At 43.4% G+C, this 16,167-nt stretch overlaps 1 protein-coding gene and 1 pseudogene across 4 annotated transcripts in view; both read left to right on the top strand.

The window, feature by feature from the left end:
- PDGFD (platelet derived growth factor D) overlaps window positions 1-16,167 on the top strand; it is a 164,430-nt gene that overhangs the window by 40,256 nt on the left and 108,007 nt on the right. The window lies entirely within an intron of this gene.
- Window positions 4,227-15,428, top strand: LOC135193243 (uncharacterized; annotated as a pseudogene).

Below are 16,167 nucleotides of genomic sequence, written 5' to 3'. Positions count from 1 at the left end.
AGCTGGGAAGGAGGTTGCAGAGAGGAGACATGGTAAAGTGATTTTGGGTAAGCCAGGAAGGATATAATCAAGGAAGGATGAAAATCACTTGAGGCGTGAGGGTCACTTCAAGGCCCATGCACACTACTTTTGTTACTGTGTCCGCTCTATCCCACCTCCCTCCATAGCTTCCCTTAAGTAGTTATGGAGTTGTTGCTAAACCACCTGTTTCTAAGAAGTCAGAGCTGTAAATGCTTCTGTAGGGCTGTTCCATTCCATATGAAATGGTAGCCCAGTGAGCATCTTAAGACTACCACTGGCCAACTTTAGGTGGTTACTGTGCTCGTTGTTCCTTTGGGATGACTGGTCAGACAGTCTCCTGCTCAGACTGGCTCTGGATATTTTAAAATTAATCATCCAACACAGGAAAAGCTTCTGCAACCTTTCTCCACAGTTGATGGAAAGACCTACCCACCTCTGTAAGGTCATTCTTGGAGTCCTAGAGCTGGTATCTCCACTAAGTGGTATGAACCATCCACTAGGTATTGGTGCTCTGGTGGCAACAAGGAAAGCTTCAGGTTGATTTCATAGTACCAAGGCTGAGGCTTGATAAAATGGCAAAAATAAAGCTGTGTTCTAGCAAGGGCATGAAAGTGTGGCTGTGTGGGTGGTGAATGGTTTAGGTACTTCCTTGCACAGAGTGAAAAAAAAGCACATTCATATTTAAGAGCTGCTAGTTCCACAGGTAGATAAGCAGGTTTCCTTTGCATTTCAGGAAGTCTTAAGTGAACTAATGTTAAATATATTCAGGATTTATTCTTTTTTAAAACTTTGATAGCATTTTCATTGTTTAAAGAGTTACATGCTTAGTTTTATTTGTAATTTAGACTGTTAATGAAAACAATGAGACATGTTATCATCATGTTTTGTTTTCTTCAAGATTTTTTTGTCCCATCTTTACACATAAAATAGTCTAGCTAAGTGCTTTACTATTTTTCTAGCAAGTGTTACTGTTAATTTAATAGTACTCTGTGCTCAAGAAGAAATTGCACCTACTGTGCAAAATTGTTATTCTGAAGCAAAAATCCAGGGTACATAGTACCTAATTTGTGGAATTTACACATTTAGAAGGCTGTTTATTTACAGGATATTTCCTAAAAAGAAATATTCTTATTAGGAAAAAAAAAAAAAAAAAAAGCCACTAACTTGTTTTTGTTGTGAGGAAAAGAAGAATTAAAGGATATAAATATACGTTGATCTTTTTTTGAAGACAAAGCTGTATTAGGCATGGGGTAGTAAAAATTCACCCTTCTGTTGGAGCCCAAAATTCTACAGCTGAATGTAAAACTGTGTGCTAGAACTGTGTCACCGTTCTGAGCAGAAGCACTCTGCTATCCCATGGTAGATGAAGTGCCTGCCCTTTGGGGTCCCTCAACCCCATAAATGCATCAAACTTAACACAGTGGCTTTTTAAAAGCATTGTGCTTGTCCATAAATTCTAAATGTTTGAAATATTTGAAATCTCTGCATTATATTATAGTAGAAATAACTTGTGTGTTATAACTGAGACGCTGCCAACGTGTCCTCTGCAGGAGTGGTGTTTTAGGTTCCCAAACGCATGCCAGACTTCAACCACAGTACATTTTTCTTTTATTCTTAGCATATAAGCATGCTATTGAAATATATACATTAAAATGTGAACAAAGAAAGGAAGGAAAGGGGGGGGGGGAGGGGGATGAAGGAAAGGACAGGAAGGGAGGGGAGGAAGGGAATAAAGGAGGAAAAGAGGAAGGAAGGAAGGAATTTGGAAGGAATTTGGGAGGAAAGGAGCAAGGAATTTGGGAGGAAGGAAGGAATTAGGAAGGGAGGAATTCAGAAGGGAGGGAGGAATTCGGAAGACGGGAAGGAATTTGGAAGGAAGGAATTTGGAAGGGAGAGAGGGAGAAACGAAAGTTGGAAGGAACTTGGACCTCATAGGGAAAGAAAGGAAGGAAATCATAAGGAACTTGGAAGGAAGGGAGGAAGGAAGGGAGGAAGGGAGGAAGGAAGGAAGGAAGGAAGGAAGGAAGGAAGGAAGGAAGGAAGGAAGGAAGGAAGGAAGGAAGGAAGGAAGGACAAGAGAGAGAAAAAAAGAGCTAGCTTTTGCCAAAGCATTTAACACTTCAGACAAAGTACCCATCTCAGACAGCACTTAGACACTACAGCATAATTAAGGTGAGACCTTTTTGTTCTCTTGATGCCAGACGTAGACTGGAAATCAAAATACAGTTCCTGTGAGTTCTTACTCATCAAAAACTTCATCAGACTTTAATTCCTGATATGAGTTTCTGTTTCTTCTCTTAAACTAATTATGGGGAAGTCAGTATAGCACTGGTTCAATAATAGTAGCTTGCTGTTAAATCCTATGAATGGATAAATCACAGAGGTGTTTTGAAGGTTGTAGGTAATGAGGTCTGCATAAGAACAGTGGAAGAAGAGCCTGATGGCCACTTGGGACAAAGAACATTTTAAACCTCTCCTTCCACTACAGCTTCATTGAGGTCCTTATTGGCCAGTTCTGTGTACAATGTTAATAATGAGAAGCATTTTGGGGACTGTTGGAGAATTACATTCTGTCATTAATCTAAAATAGTGCCATATAATGTGGTAACATCTCTGTTGTTGCACAGATCTGCTAGTATGCTCTTGCTCATTTGTTGCTGTTACATGGAACATGTTTCTACTCTGCTTCGGTGAATTTAGAGATAGTGGCTTTCTGTTCTTTCCCAGTCTTAATTTACTGGAACAGATTTTGTACAGATCGACTTTGAAAGTGGTGGAGATTTTTCTGAATATCCAAAGACTACTCCTATGCACCCAATAACATGTTTTTTTTCTCCTGGAGCAGGGTGACCTTTGTCTTCTTCACTTGGAATGTGAGGCAATATGTATGAAGGCAGAGTAGGCCAAAATTCTCAGACCATGCTCCTGTCCCTTGCGCAGTCAAATAAAGACCTTTATCATTCTTAGGATTGAATGAATAGTAAGTATCAGCCAGTTTGGCTTGTAGGAAGCCTCAGATGTAACAAATGTTTTCTGCCCTGTTTCTGCTTTTTTTTTTTCCTGCCAAAATATCTACCAAATCTACCAAAATCTAGATCCTTACTCGGCCTCCATGCATTGTTTGATCTTCTAAAAAGAAAGTTAAGATTTCATGATGTTTTGTATAATGACCTAACAGTAATTTAAAAACATACTGTGTTTGGAGTCAAGAGTAAATGTACATTTTTGATGGAAATTATGTCAGTGCCTGACCTGTAGTATATTGTTGCTGTGTAACAGAAGGCATTGCAACAGAATGCATTCCAGACCAGTTTTATGCCACCAAAGTAACTTGACTGATACATTTAACTTAAATAAATTAAAGGGAAGACAGGGGAGGGTGATGTTACTGTAGGGGTCTGCTGCAGGCCACCTGACCAGCAGAACCAAGCAGATGAAGCCCTTCACAGGCAAATAGAAGTGTCTTCCAGGTCACAAGCCCTGGTGCTCATGGGGGATTTCAGCCACCCTGACATCTGCTGCAAAGACAACATAGCAAGGCATCAGCAATCCAGGTTGTTCCTGGATTGCATAGATGACAGCTTCCTCCTCTAGATGGTAGTGGAACCAGCAAGAAAAGGTGCTGTTCTGGACCTTGCTCTCACCAGTAGGGAAGGGCTGGTGACTGATGTGAGGCTTAGGGACAGCCTTGGCTGCAGTGACCATGAAGCTGTTGAATTTAAGATCCTCAGAGCAACCAGGAGGACATATTCTAAGCTTACGACCCCAGACTTGAGGCATGCAGACTTTGATTGCTTCAGGGATCTGCTGGCCAGAGTATCATGGGATGAAGGCCTAGAGGGAAGAGAGGCCCAGGATAGCTGGGATTCAAGGATCACCTCCTCTGTGTCCAGGAGCAATGCATACCAACAAAGAGGAAAGCAGGGAAGAATTCTAAGAGGCCTGCCTGGCTGAGCAAGGAGCTCCTGGACACGCTGTCACACAAAAAGAAACTCTACAAGGAGTGGAAGGAAGAATAGCTAGAATGGGAGGGATATAAAGAAGCTGCCCAACCAGCTAGAGATCTGGTTAGGAAAGCCAAGACACAGTTTGAATTGAATCTAGCCAGGGAGGTCAAAGGGAAGACCAAGAATTTCTACAGGTATATTAATGGTAAAAGGAAGACTACGAAAGGTGTGGGCCCCCTCAGAAAGGAAACAGGTGAAATGGTCACAAGTGACATGCAAAAGGCTGAGGTTCTCAACGACTTCTTCACCTCTGTCTTCACTGAAAAGGCTTCCAGCTACACTCCTGGAGCCATGGAAGATAATGGCAGGGACTGGAAGGAAGAGCTGCCCATCACAAGTGAAAATCAGGTTCCTGATCACTTGAAGAACCTGAGAGTGTTCAAGTCCATGGGAGCCAGTGAGATACACCCACAAGTGCTGAGAAAACTGGCAGATGAGGTTACTAAACCCCTCTCTATTATATTCCAAAAGTCATGGCAGTCTGGTGAAGTCTCCACTGACTGAAAAAGGGAAAACAGAACTCTCATTTTCAAAAAGGGGAGGAAGGATGAGCCAGGGAACTCCAGGCCAGTCAGTCTCACCTCTGTGCCCAGTAAGATCATGGAGCAGATCCTCCTGGAGGCACTACTGAGACAGAAGAATAGTGAAGAGGTGATTGGCTACAATCAGCATGGCTTCACCAAGGGCAAATCCTGCCTGACAAACCTGGTGGCCTTCTATGAACAGGTCACAACATTAATAGATGAGGGGTGAGCAACTGATGGCATTTAGCTGGACCTGAGCAAGGTCTTTGACACTGTCCCACTCCACATCCTGGTCTCCAAGCTGGTGAAGATGGGCTTGATGGGTGGACCACGAGATGGATAAAGAACTGGCTTGATGGCCGCACCCAAAGAGTGGCTGTCAGTGGGTCCATGTCCAAGGGGAGGCTAGTGACAAGTGGAGTCCCTCAGGGATCAGTCCTGGGACCAGTTTTGTTCAACATCTTTGTTGGTGACATGGACAGAGTCACTGAGTGCAACCTCAGCAAGTTTGCTGATGACACCAAGCTGTGTGGTGCAGCAGACAGGCTACAGGGCAGGGATGCCATCCAGAGGGACCTGGGCAGGCTGGAGAGGTGGGCACAAGCCAACCTCATGAGGTTCAACAAGACCAAGTGCAGGGTCCTGCATCTGGGTCGGGGCAATCCCAAGCACAACTACAGACTGGGCAGTGAGTGGCTGGAGAGCAGCTCTGAGGAGAGAGACTTGGGGGTGCTGGTTGATGAGAAACTCAACATGAGCCAGCAGTGTGCACTTGCAGCCCAGAGGGCCAACCAGATCCTGGGCTGCATCAAGAGAAGTATGGCCAGAAGGTTGAGGGAGGTGATTCTCCCTCTCTACTCTGCACTGGTGAGACCCGACCTGGAGTACTGCATCCAGTGCTGGAGCCCTTATTGCAAGAGGGATGTTGGACATGTTGGAGTGTGTCCAGAGAAGGGCCTCAAGGATGATCCTCAAGGCTGGAGCACCTCTCCTATGAGGACAGACTGAAGGAGTTGAGGCTGTTCAGTCTCGAGAAGAGGAGGCTCCCAGGTGACCTTCTTGTGGCCTTCCAGTATCTGAAGGGGGCCTACAGAAAAGCTGGGGAGGGACTTTTTAGGCTATCAGGGAGTGACAGGACTAGAAGGAATGGAGCAAAGCTGGAGGTGGGTAGGTTCAGACTGGACATGAGGAGGAAGTTGTTCAGCATGAGAGTGGTGAGAGGCTGGAATGGGTTGCCTAGGGAGGTGGTTGAGGCTGCATCCCTGGAGGTGTTTAAGGGCAGGCTGGATGAGGCTCTGGCCAGGCTGATCTAGGGTAGAGTGTCCCTGCCCATAGCAGGGGGTTGGAACTAGGAGATCCTTGTGGTCTCTTCCAACCTTGGCTGATTCTATGATTTATCTGAAAGGTTTTGGTGTGAAATAAGCAGGTTATAATAGAAGGTCATGAAACTGAATATCACCAAGTTAAGTTTTTTTGCTTGAAGCTTGAGAGCACCTGATGCAATTCAAGCAATCAAAAGAATTCCTGTGTCATAGCTTGTCATGCCATTGTTCTTAGTTTAGTTGGTAATTGCATTGAAGATTCTCTCATTTTTTCCCTTCTTTCTCATAAGGTGCAATATTGCAGTGTTCCTGACCAAAACTTTCACTGATAGTCTTGTGGGACACCATAGCTGAGTATCATATTAAACTAGTATATCATTTCCTCATTGCTGTCTTTTAGATGGTGAAGCTGTTATGTGAAAGATTTCAGTATTCTCCAATCACAATCACAGGACATTTAGAAATTTTCAAAGTGTATTGAAACCAATAGACAGCATGCTTTTTATTTCAGAAAAAGGTTTTACAGTGTTAAAGGGACAATGCCAGCTTGAAGGTGGATCACTGAGGCTGAGGGAGCTGGGGTTGTTTAGCCTGGAGAAGGGAAGGCTTAGAGGGGACCTCATTGCTGTCTACAACTACCTGAAGGGAGGCTGTTGCCAGGTGGGGATTGGTCTCTTCTCCCAGACAATCAGCAACAGAACAAGGGGACACAGTCTCAAGTTGTGCCGGGGGAAGTATAGGCTGGATGTTAGGAGGAAGTTGTTGCCAGAGAGAGTGATTGGCATTGGAATGGGCTGCCCAGGGAGGTGGTGGAGTCACCGTCCCTGAAGGTGTTGAAGAAAAGCCTGGATGAGGCACTTGGTGCCATGGTCTAGTTGATTGGCTAGGGCTGGGAGCTAGGTTGGACTGGATGATCTTGGAGGTCTCTTCCAACCTGGTTGATTGTGTGATTTGATGATTCTAATAACACATTTTACTCCTGTTGGATACATTCTGCAAATGCATTGAGAGTGAAAGGATTGAAGAGAAGGATCTGTCCCTGGTCACAGGTCTGATCTCTGGTTCCTGCACAGGAGAGTAATGTTTCTGTGCTTGTGTTCCTGATACAATAGAGAGAAGGTTAATAGGGTGCAAAATTTCTCAATACAAAAAAGTAAAAGCTCTTTTGCTCAAGTGTGTGAAACAAGCTGACATTAAAATGTACCCAGGTTTTATTACATCTCCTCAACTTCAAATACACCTACAAACAGACCTTCTGGTTTTACTATGGCAAGTAAGTGCTTCTAAGCTCTGATTTGTCATACTACATGACATGTCTGGAGGAGTTACAAGCTCTTGAAATGTGAATGGTTTGATCTTTGATATATGTGTATATATTGAGGGGTGGAGGTAATGAAATTGCAGGTTGACCTTTTTATATAGCAGCCATAGCAATTGCTGCTATGATAATCATCCTCCTTTCAATTGCATGGGAGAATGGAAATTACAGTTCTACAGATTGCTTCTAATTTTATGCATGAGCTTGTTTAGAGCCATCTATCACTGAAGAGCTTGTTGTCCCATCATTGTGGCTTTTAAACAGCCTGCAGCATGCCCACTGTATTTGATAGCATACGATGCTGAGTGCAGGCTGATCAGATCGAGCCAATGTTACATATGTGTCCTTGCATCAGCTAAATAGAGCTGCTTTACTCCTCTGCCCATGAAGAGAGGTGGTGGTGAACACTGCTGCTTTTACCCATGGGCATGAACTATGACCCTGTTCCAAGTGTTTGCCAGAAATGGAGTGGGGCTGCCTTATGTAAGGATTGTTCCTTACCACCCTCTTGAAAGCACTGTAGTGATCTGAAATGAATTAGCTGCTGCTACTGTAATGTGTCTCTGTGTTGCTCAAAGGCATGGTGTTACCTTTAGGAGCACAAGTGTCTTTGAGAATGATTTCTGATCTGTGATGGTGTTGGTTTGGCTTATTTTTGCTGGTTTTAGTTGGGTTTAGTTGTCTTGAATTTTGGGGAGTTTTGTGTTTGGAGTCAGAAGAGAGCATGCACTGGTTGGTTATGGTGAGAAGAGAAGTCAGTGTCCCTCTGTGACTCTAATTCAATAAATGCCTTTTATTGAATACCTTATATGTTAGATGTTGCATCTTGACACCTTGCTTGAATTCATGAACTGATTTACTTCCAATGTGATTAACTTCAGTGAGCCAAATCCAAGGCTTTGTTCAAAGCCCTTACTCAAGCAATAGTCCGACGGCATTTCTGTGAATGTTTTACCAGAATAAAGTTGTGCCAAACCACCATAATGACAACAGGATCTAAGTGCTAGTGGACAGGCATGGGAGTCCACAGGGCTGGAGGAGGGCCTGGGGCTGTGCTGAAATTTGGACTGCACTATATGGAAATGTGAAAGCAGAATCCTTCAAGTGATTGGGTCAGGGAACAGAAAGCTGTGAGTAGATATTGAGAGGGGTCAAAGACAGTGTTATAGTTAGTCACATGAGAGGACTTCCACCAGAATCTAGTGGTAAGACAGAAAAAAATGTGCTGAGTATTATATGAGGCTGCAAATACCAGCAGTGGTACTGCTTAAGGCATAAGGATGCTGACATTGCCATGTGTTTCACCTCAGAGGCCTCAATGTGAGTGATTATGGGCACTGCATTATTTTTGTGCTTCTGGAACTGATCTTAGTGGATCCAGGAGACAGTGTGCTCAGAGGATATCATGGACAAATGATGTGTTACTCGTGTACATTGCAAGTTTAAACAGAAGTAGTTAATAGTTTTTTGCAGGTTATGGTTTTAAATTTCAGATTATTTTTATTCTCTCAGCTTCTCACTGTGTTCATCTTTCTTTATATCTACCTTGCAGCTCCTGAATTCAGAAGTGCAGAAGTGGTGTTTGTTTCCCTAATATGTAGTGACTGTGGGCATTGCTAAAAGGAATCCTAGAGAATAGTTCTTTCCACATACTAACAAATACCCAAAGCAAATTCATACAAAAGAAAAATAAAAAAGACTGAAAGGAATGCACAGAAGGTTTAAATGAAATGTCACTGCAGTTATGTTAGTGTGAAACTTCTTGGATTACCATGGAGCCAGGGTTGTAGCTCTGGATTTTATTTTTTACTGCCATTAGACATGCTGCCAGTTTCCCCCATGTAAAATGAAGCTATGGCACTTTCTCATCATCATACAGCACTGTAGGGGTCACTGGAAGGAAAGTCCACGCTAAATCCAGGTACTAACTTGGTTTACAAAGTATTGGTTTATTGCAGGCTTATCATGGGACAAAAGCTGTGGGGAGGTTTCCCAGCTGTTTCCAGACATCTCTTGCATGGACTCTACCCTTCCTGACAGCTGAGGCCACATCACCCTGTCTGCCATACCAGTTGTTCTTCAGAGCAAGACAGATAGCCACCAAAAGCTCACTGTCTTTACTGTGTGGCCTTAATACCCTTTCTGTCTGGTGTCTCAGCTTTTAGACACGGGTAATATCCCCATGGGGTAGAAAATATTCTCTGGTGCTGTGGATCCTGGCACATTAGGGCTGCTAATGTGGGGCCACTAACTGGAGAGGGTATTTACATCTCAGGTGAGCCTAGCACCTGGGAAAACATAACCAAGAAGTGCAGCTCAGAATGAGATCCACCTTGCTGGAGAGGAGCCCTGTGTGAAGGGACATGATGGTCTCGGTGGGCCACAGGCTCAACATGAGTGAACAGTGTGCTGCAGCAGCAAAGAACTTGAACAGGATGCTGGGCTGCATCAACAAGGGCATACCAACAGAGATAAAGATTTCATTGTCCCACTCCACTCAGTGCTTGTCAGGCCACATCTGGAGTACTGCCTGCAGTTTTGGTCCCTCACTGTACAAAAAAGGTGTGGGCAGGCTGGAAGTTTCCCAGAGAAGGGCCATGAGAAGGGACTGAAAGACCTTCCTTATGAGGAAGGGCTGAGAGAACTGGGTTTGTTCAGTCTTGAGAAGGCTTAGGGGAGACCTTATTGCCATATACCAGCACATAAAGGGTAAATGGAGAGTTCCTTTTTACACTGAGTCACATGGAAAAGACAAGGGCTAGTGGGGACAATTTACTGCTGGGGAGATGTCGATGGGAATTCCCAATACATTTTTTCATAATGAGAACCGTTAGACACTGGAATAGTCTCCTGAGAGAAGTAGTGGATGCCCCCCCATTTGTAAGTTTTAAGACTCAGCTTGAGAGGATGCTACTCCATCTCATTCAAACTGCACTATCATTTAGAAAAGTTGGAGCAGATGATCCTTGGAATCCCTTCCAACTTGGCATTCTGTGGTTCTGTGATAATGCTCTAACTTACTGTTTCGCAAAGATTTTCAAGCAGATGCTTATAATTGTAAAAAAGGTACTTCCAGTTGAGAAGAGCAGATGGGAACCTCACTTCAGACTTGATGGGAAATTACCTTTGTGAGTCTGTCATACAGGCAAGCTGTATTTAGGAGCCAGCAGTGTGCCCAGGTGGCGAGGAGAGCCGATGGCATTCTTGGCCTGAATCAGGAACAGTGTGGCCAGTAGGACAAGGGAGGTTATTCTTCCCCTGTACTCAGCACTGGTGAGGCCACACCTTGTGCACTGTGTCCAGTTCTGGGCTCCTCAATTCAAGAGAGATTTTGAGGTACTGGAATGTGTCCAGAGAAGGGCAACAAAGCTGATGAGGGGCCTGGAACACAAACCCTATGAGGAGAGGCTGAGGGAGCTGGGGTTGTTTAGCCTAGAGAAGAGGAGGCTCAGAGGTGGCTTCATTGCTGTCTACAACTACCTGAAGGGAGGCTGTAGCCAGGTGGGGGTTGGTCTCTTCTCCCAGGCAACCAGCAAAAGAACAAGGGGACAGAATCTCAAGTTGTGGCAGGGGAGGTATAGACTGGATGTAAGGAGGAAGTTCTTGGCAGAGAGAGTGATTGGCATTGGAATGGGCTGCCCAGGGAGGTGGTGGAGGCACCGTCCCTGGAGGTGTTGAAGAAAAGCCTGGCTGAGGCATTTAGTGCCATGGTCCAGTTGACTGACTAGGGCTGGGTGCTAGGTTGGACTGGATGATCTTGGAAGTCTCTTCCAACCTGTTTGATTCTATGATTCTATGACCTGGAGTTAATCTTGTCTGGAAACAATGTTATGCATTCAGCCAGAATACTGTGCTGTCTAGGAGTCTTAAGGCTAGCACAGTTTTTATGTGCATTTTTAGTTATGGTACATTAAGTGTATAGAATCCACATTTCGTTTTCCTCTGACTGTCTGTGTCCAACACACTCTCTCTTGGACTTGTGAAGTTACTAACAGCATTTTAATATAAATTCTGATACTTTGTCTCTTCTGTCTAATACTGCTTATGTCTGTACATACAGAAATATTTGCATATACCTGTGAAAAATTACATCACAATTTTGCGTAGATGAAAAATGTAGTGAAGAAATTTAACCTGAAAATTTAGTTTGAGAGGACCAGAGACTGACAGTAAAAGTTATAATGGTCTACCAGTAGGCAAAAAGTTAATACCTCCTCTTATTATTCATAGTATTCTTCCTATCTGCAGGATTCAATTAAAGTACAGGCAGTGGTTAAATAATACCTGAAAGAAGAGAGTATACAGGTTTGGAAGAGGCTTGCCAGATTGATAGTTCCATCCATGCAGTGTCCCTGCATGTGTGATTGCACTGCAGGGTGGTTGCAGCTATGCACATAGCAGAAGTGCCAGGCATCATGCCTGGGATGGGAGGCCACATGCTTGTTCTTGGGGGAAAGGGTGAGAAACTGAGTAGCATAGGACTGTGATGTTAGACATAAAGCATTTCGTCACTAGTACTGTTTGAAAGGATTTGTGGAGATGCACTTCTGCAGAGTGATCTGGCTCTCTGGATCCATTCTGTGTGATCCCAGAGAGTGTTAATCTTAAACACCATCTGCTCTTCTAACAGCATTTGCCTATCTTTACCCTCCCAACACAAGCATCTGCCTTCCCCACGACTCCAGAACAGCAGCAACCCACTCTCACATTTTCCTTCCTTTGGTAGGCTTCTTACACCACTGGCAAACAAAGATTATTCCTTCTCTCCCCCAGAAGGAGCAGCCTCTTTCCATCTGCTCCCTCAGAGCCAGCAGAGTCCCGAGGTCTGTGAGCCAGCATGAGAGGAGGTGCTTGGTTCCTCAGCCAGCCATTCTTTGAGCTTCCCAGGGAAAAGGCAGCAGGCTGAATGGAGGCACTGGGTTTGACTCACTGGCTGCCAGTTGGGCCATGCTGCTTTAGCACATTCCAGTCATGAACAGTGTAAAATGATATTCCAGAGCTACAGATGTGGTTTGCTCACTGGCACTTTGCTTTCCAACATTCCTGATCCATGCAGCATGCCCACCACACTTTTATTCTTTTGATTTGACTGAAAAACACTGAGTAAGGGAATAGCTGCTTTTCTGCTGTGTAGGAGCTTGTGTCAATTCTCTTACTTGGCCAAAGAACAGAGGTTGTGGAACAGTTTCCACACAGTCAGAAATGCACAAGATTTCATGCCTGTAAAGAGATCTGCTACTCAACTTGTGTATGTGCAAGCATCTGTGGGTTTTTTTTGCTGTTGTGTTCTTAAAATACAGTGCAGTTTCACACTGTATGAAGCCAAGTATCAGGATACTAGGAAAAACAGAATCACAGATTCATGTAATCACAGAATAGTTGAGGTTGGAAGGTACTTCTGGAGTTCATCTAGTCCAAACTGCCTGCTCAAAATGGGGTCAGCTAGAGCAGGTCTCTGCAACCAAGCCTTTCCAGCACCTGACTTTCCTCAAGAAGAAAATAATGGAGTTTAATGATGTTTAAAGGAAATTTTGTGCATTTTGGTTTATGCCCATTACCTCTTTTTCTCTGTGAACGACTGAGAAGACTGTCTCCATCTTCTTTACACTCCTGTGATGGTTTGGGTGTTCCCTGCCCCCCCACACTTTAGAAATCACCACACAGCTGGCTCTGGAAATATGAATGAAGCTTCTATTTACAGCTGGCACAATATACAAGCAGATATTTACAGTATATACAGTTATAGACAGAAATATACAAGGTAAAAGGTAATACAGAAACACAACAGCCCTCCCAGAAACCTGAGTCCCCAGGAGGGGCTCTCAAACATCCCTTCACCTTCCCTCTACCCCTCTCAACCTTACCCCAGTCCCAGGGAAGAATGGAGGTTCGGCCAGAGGATTAGGAAGCAAAGTGAATTACTACAAAATGGAGAGTGAGATTAGAGAGATGCAGCTCAGCCAGCAGCCCAAGTGAGAGTGATGGCCCGAGTGTGTTATCTATGCTTTGACTTATGTTTTTATACATCTCAGCAAGCCTATGAGTGAAGTAGACATCACCATTGTTTTCTTTTTACAACCCGTAATCTAGTTCTTCTCACCAAAACATTCTAGCCTGCTTCACACTAGCACAATTCCCATTAGATATTTATATATATTGATAAGATCCCCATGAGCTGTCTCTTCTCCAGGCTGAACAGTCCCAGCTCACATGACAGCTCACATGTCTCATATGATAGATGCTTCAAGACCTTAATCAACTTTATGGCCATTTGCTGGACTGTCCCCAGTATGTCCATGTCTCCTTTGCACTAAGAAGCCCAGAACTGCACACAGCACTCCGGATGTGGCTTCGGGGCTGAAGGAAAAGGAAGGATTGAAAGATATCTCTGTTGACTTGCTCACAACACTTTGCTTAATGCAGCCCAGGAGGTTGTTGGCCTTCTTTGCCATAAGGACACATTATTGTTTGATCCCAGCCTGTCCTTGTGCTTGAGGTTATTCCTTCCCAGATGCAGACTTACCATTTCCCTTTGTTGAACTGCAGGAGATCTTTATCAGGCCATTTCTCCGTCCTCTTGAGGTCTTCCTCAATGTCAGCACATCTATCTAATGTATAAGCCATTCCTCACAGTTTTCTGTCATGTGTTTAGTTGCTGGTATCATCTGCAGTTACTGAGGGCTCTCTCTGTCCCAGCATCCAGGTAACTGAGGGGGATGTTAAACAGTATTTAGGAGGTCCCAGTAGCAACCTATGGGGTGCACCACTAGTGCCTGGATTTCTAAATGGATTTCATGCCACTGAGCACAGTCTTCTCTACTGAAGTTTAGAGCTGTGATCCTACAATTTACCTTGTTCTGTCCTCTCAGGAACCTGACCTCCACTGTTAGGCATCTAAGGCTGCCTGTAGCTGTCACATTTTTTAAGCAGTCCTTTCTACTTGATGAGTCTTGGGCCCCACAGCACTGGGCATTAATAAAACACTCTCATACATAAGAGTTTTAAAGTTTACCTGTGAGATGAGTCAGATTTTCTTGAGCCATTGATAGCTTTTATCACATTTTTTTTTCTTGAATGAATGAGTGAAAATCCACATGATTCCCACAAGACTTTGTCCAGAATGTTTGTACTGAGACCTCTGATTCTGTAGTTGCTATTGCATGAACACTGCTTCTCTGATCCACTGAGTATTATCCTACCATTCTGTGCAAGCTCACCTACAGTATCAGAACTACAGCAGAGTTACTCTTGGCAAAAACATCCTTTGAAGCTAATGTGGCTTTTAATGTGGAGCATGCAATCAACTGTCATTTTGAAAAGACATTTTAAAGACAGACCAAAATTAAGGACATAATGGAAGCAATATTGTTGTTGCCTTATATTGCAGGGAGGTCAGATTGGTTCAGTTGACTTTTGTGTGTGCATAGCATGTCGATTTCATTCTGTCCTATCACTTGTACCAGTATGGGCACACATCTTCCTGAAACGGGGCTTTGGGAAGAGACTCCATTACAGAAATGCCTCGACTCTTGCATCTGATACTGCTTTTACCAGGTTTAGTTCTACTTTCTTTCCTAGAGCTGCATTCTTCCCCAGGGATGAGCCAGTGTTTGGCTCTTAGCTTTTTCAGAAAATGCCAGTGGTGATATAAGCAATTCCTTACTGTAAGTGTGTCAATTCTCAGTTGGCTAGTGCAGCAATAGATTAAAAACTTAAGTGAGTGGAAAAACAGCTTTAATTAATTAAGATGGCTCATAATTATTTCTAATGTTACTGTTCTCTGAAGACATATATAGTCACCCATGAATTTGCTGCACTAGGCTGAAAAAGGATAATTTTTTCAAAAGGGAAAGATAATTTAATCTAGAAAGTTAACCAGTTACAACCTATTTAGCTATTTCCATATATGTGTCTTATTGCAAGTGGATATCGCTAGCATGGTTCATAAATGATGGATTACACTACATGACACAATCTTTTCTTCATCTGTCTGAGCTCATGGACTTCAGTTGAGTAGCCTTGGTGAAGCTGGGGACAATGTTTTCCCAAGGCTGTATTCAGGTAGGTAATTTTTTTGCTGATAAGAAGCTGTGCAGATCGTAGTACAACACTAAACATTTGTATTCTTCAATATCATCCCTTTTCTCCAGAGTGTTTTTATGACTATCTGAGGTTTTGATCACTTTTTTTTTTTGCATGTTTTTGTCTCTAGAGGCTACAGATACTAAAAATCTGATATCTTTTAGAAAATTAAGCTTCAGTATTTAGTATCTCTCTCTAGATCTGTGGCACTCCCTCTGATGAGTACTTGCCAGGAATGCTTTTCATGGATATTTATAGCACCATTTCTATTGTAAACTAAACCTTTTTTGATAGACTCTGGCTTTTGGGTTTGTTTTTATTCCGTATCTCTACTTGGGTTGTACAGGACCTGTGGCATGCAGTAATCCACTGGAATAAGAGAAGAGGATTCAGTTTTGGGCCTTTATGCAAGTTTTGGGATATGATTCAAACTTTCTCAGCATCATTTGTTCAAGTCCTCCAGATCATTCATAATATGTTCTAGTGATTCTTGGCTTCATAATGTGTTGATCTGGTTAAACCAACTGGTTGAAAATGAACATTAGGTTCATGAAATACTGAAAATACATCAGTATGAATGTTCCTTTAAGTTGTGTAGATAGATCATAAGTCTCAAAACAGGAGGAGAAAGAGCTGACTGACAGCTCATCTATCGACGTGTGCTGCCTTGAGTGAAGATCTCTGATCCAGAACATTGTGTTGCTCAGATGATGGTTTCAGTCAACCAAGGCTGACCAATAGCAGAATTCAAAGTTTCTAAGTCATGTTGTCCTCTACTGTTATGTTGTGCACCTGATATCTGATGTGACTTCCAAAATGTGAACTAATTCCCAGCACTAGTTACTTTGAAATCTCCTTATCTTGAAGAAATAAATAGGAAAGTTAGATGTTGC

The sequence above is a fragment of the Pogoniulus pusillus genome, chromosome 3 (assembly GCF_015220805.1).
Source record: "Pogoniulus pusillus isolate bPogPus1 chromosome 3, bPogPus1.pri, whole genome shotgun sequence".
NCBI classification, from domain to species: Eukaryota; Metazoa; Chordata; class Aves; order Piciformes; family Lybiidae; genus Pogoniulus; species Pogoniulus pusillus.
This window is presented reverse-complemented; position numbering and strand designations above follow the sequence as displayed.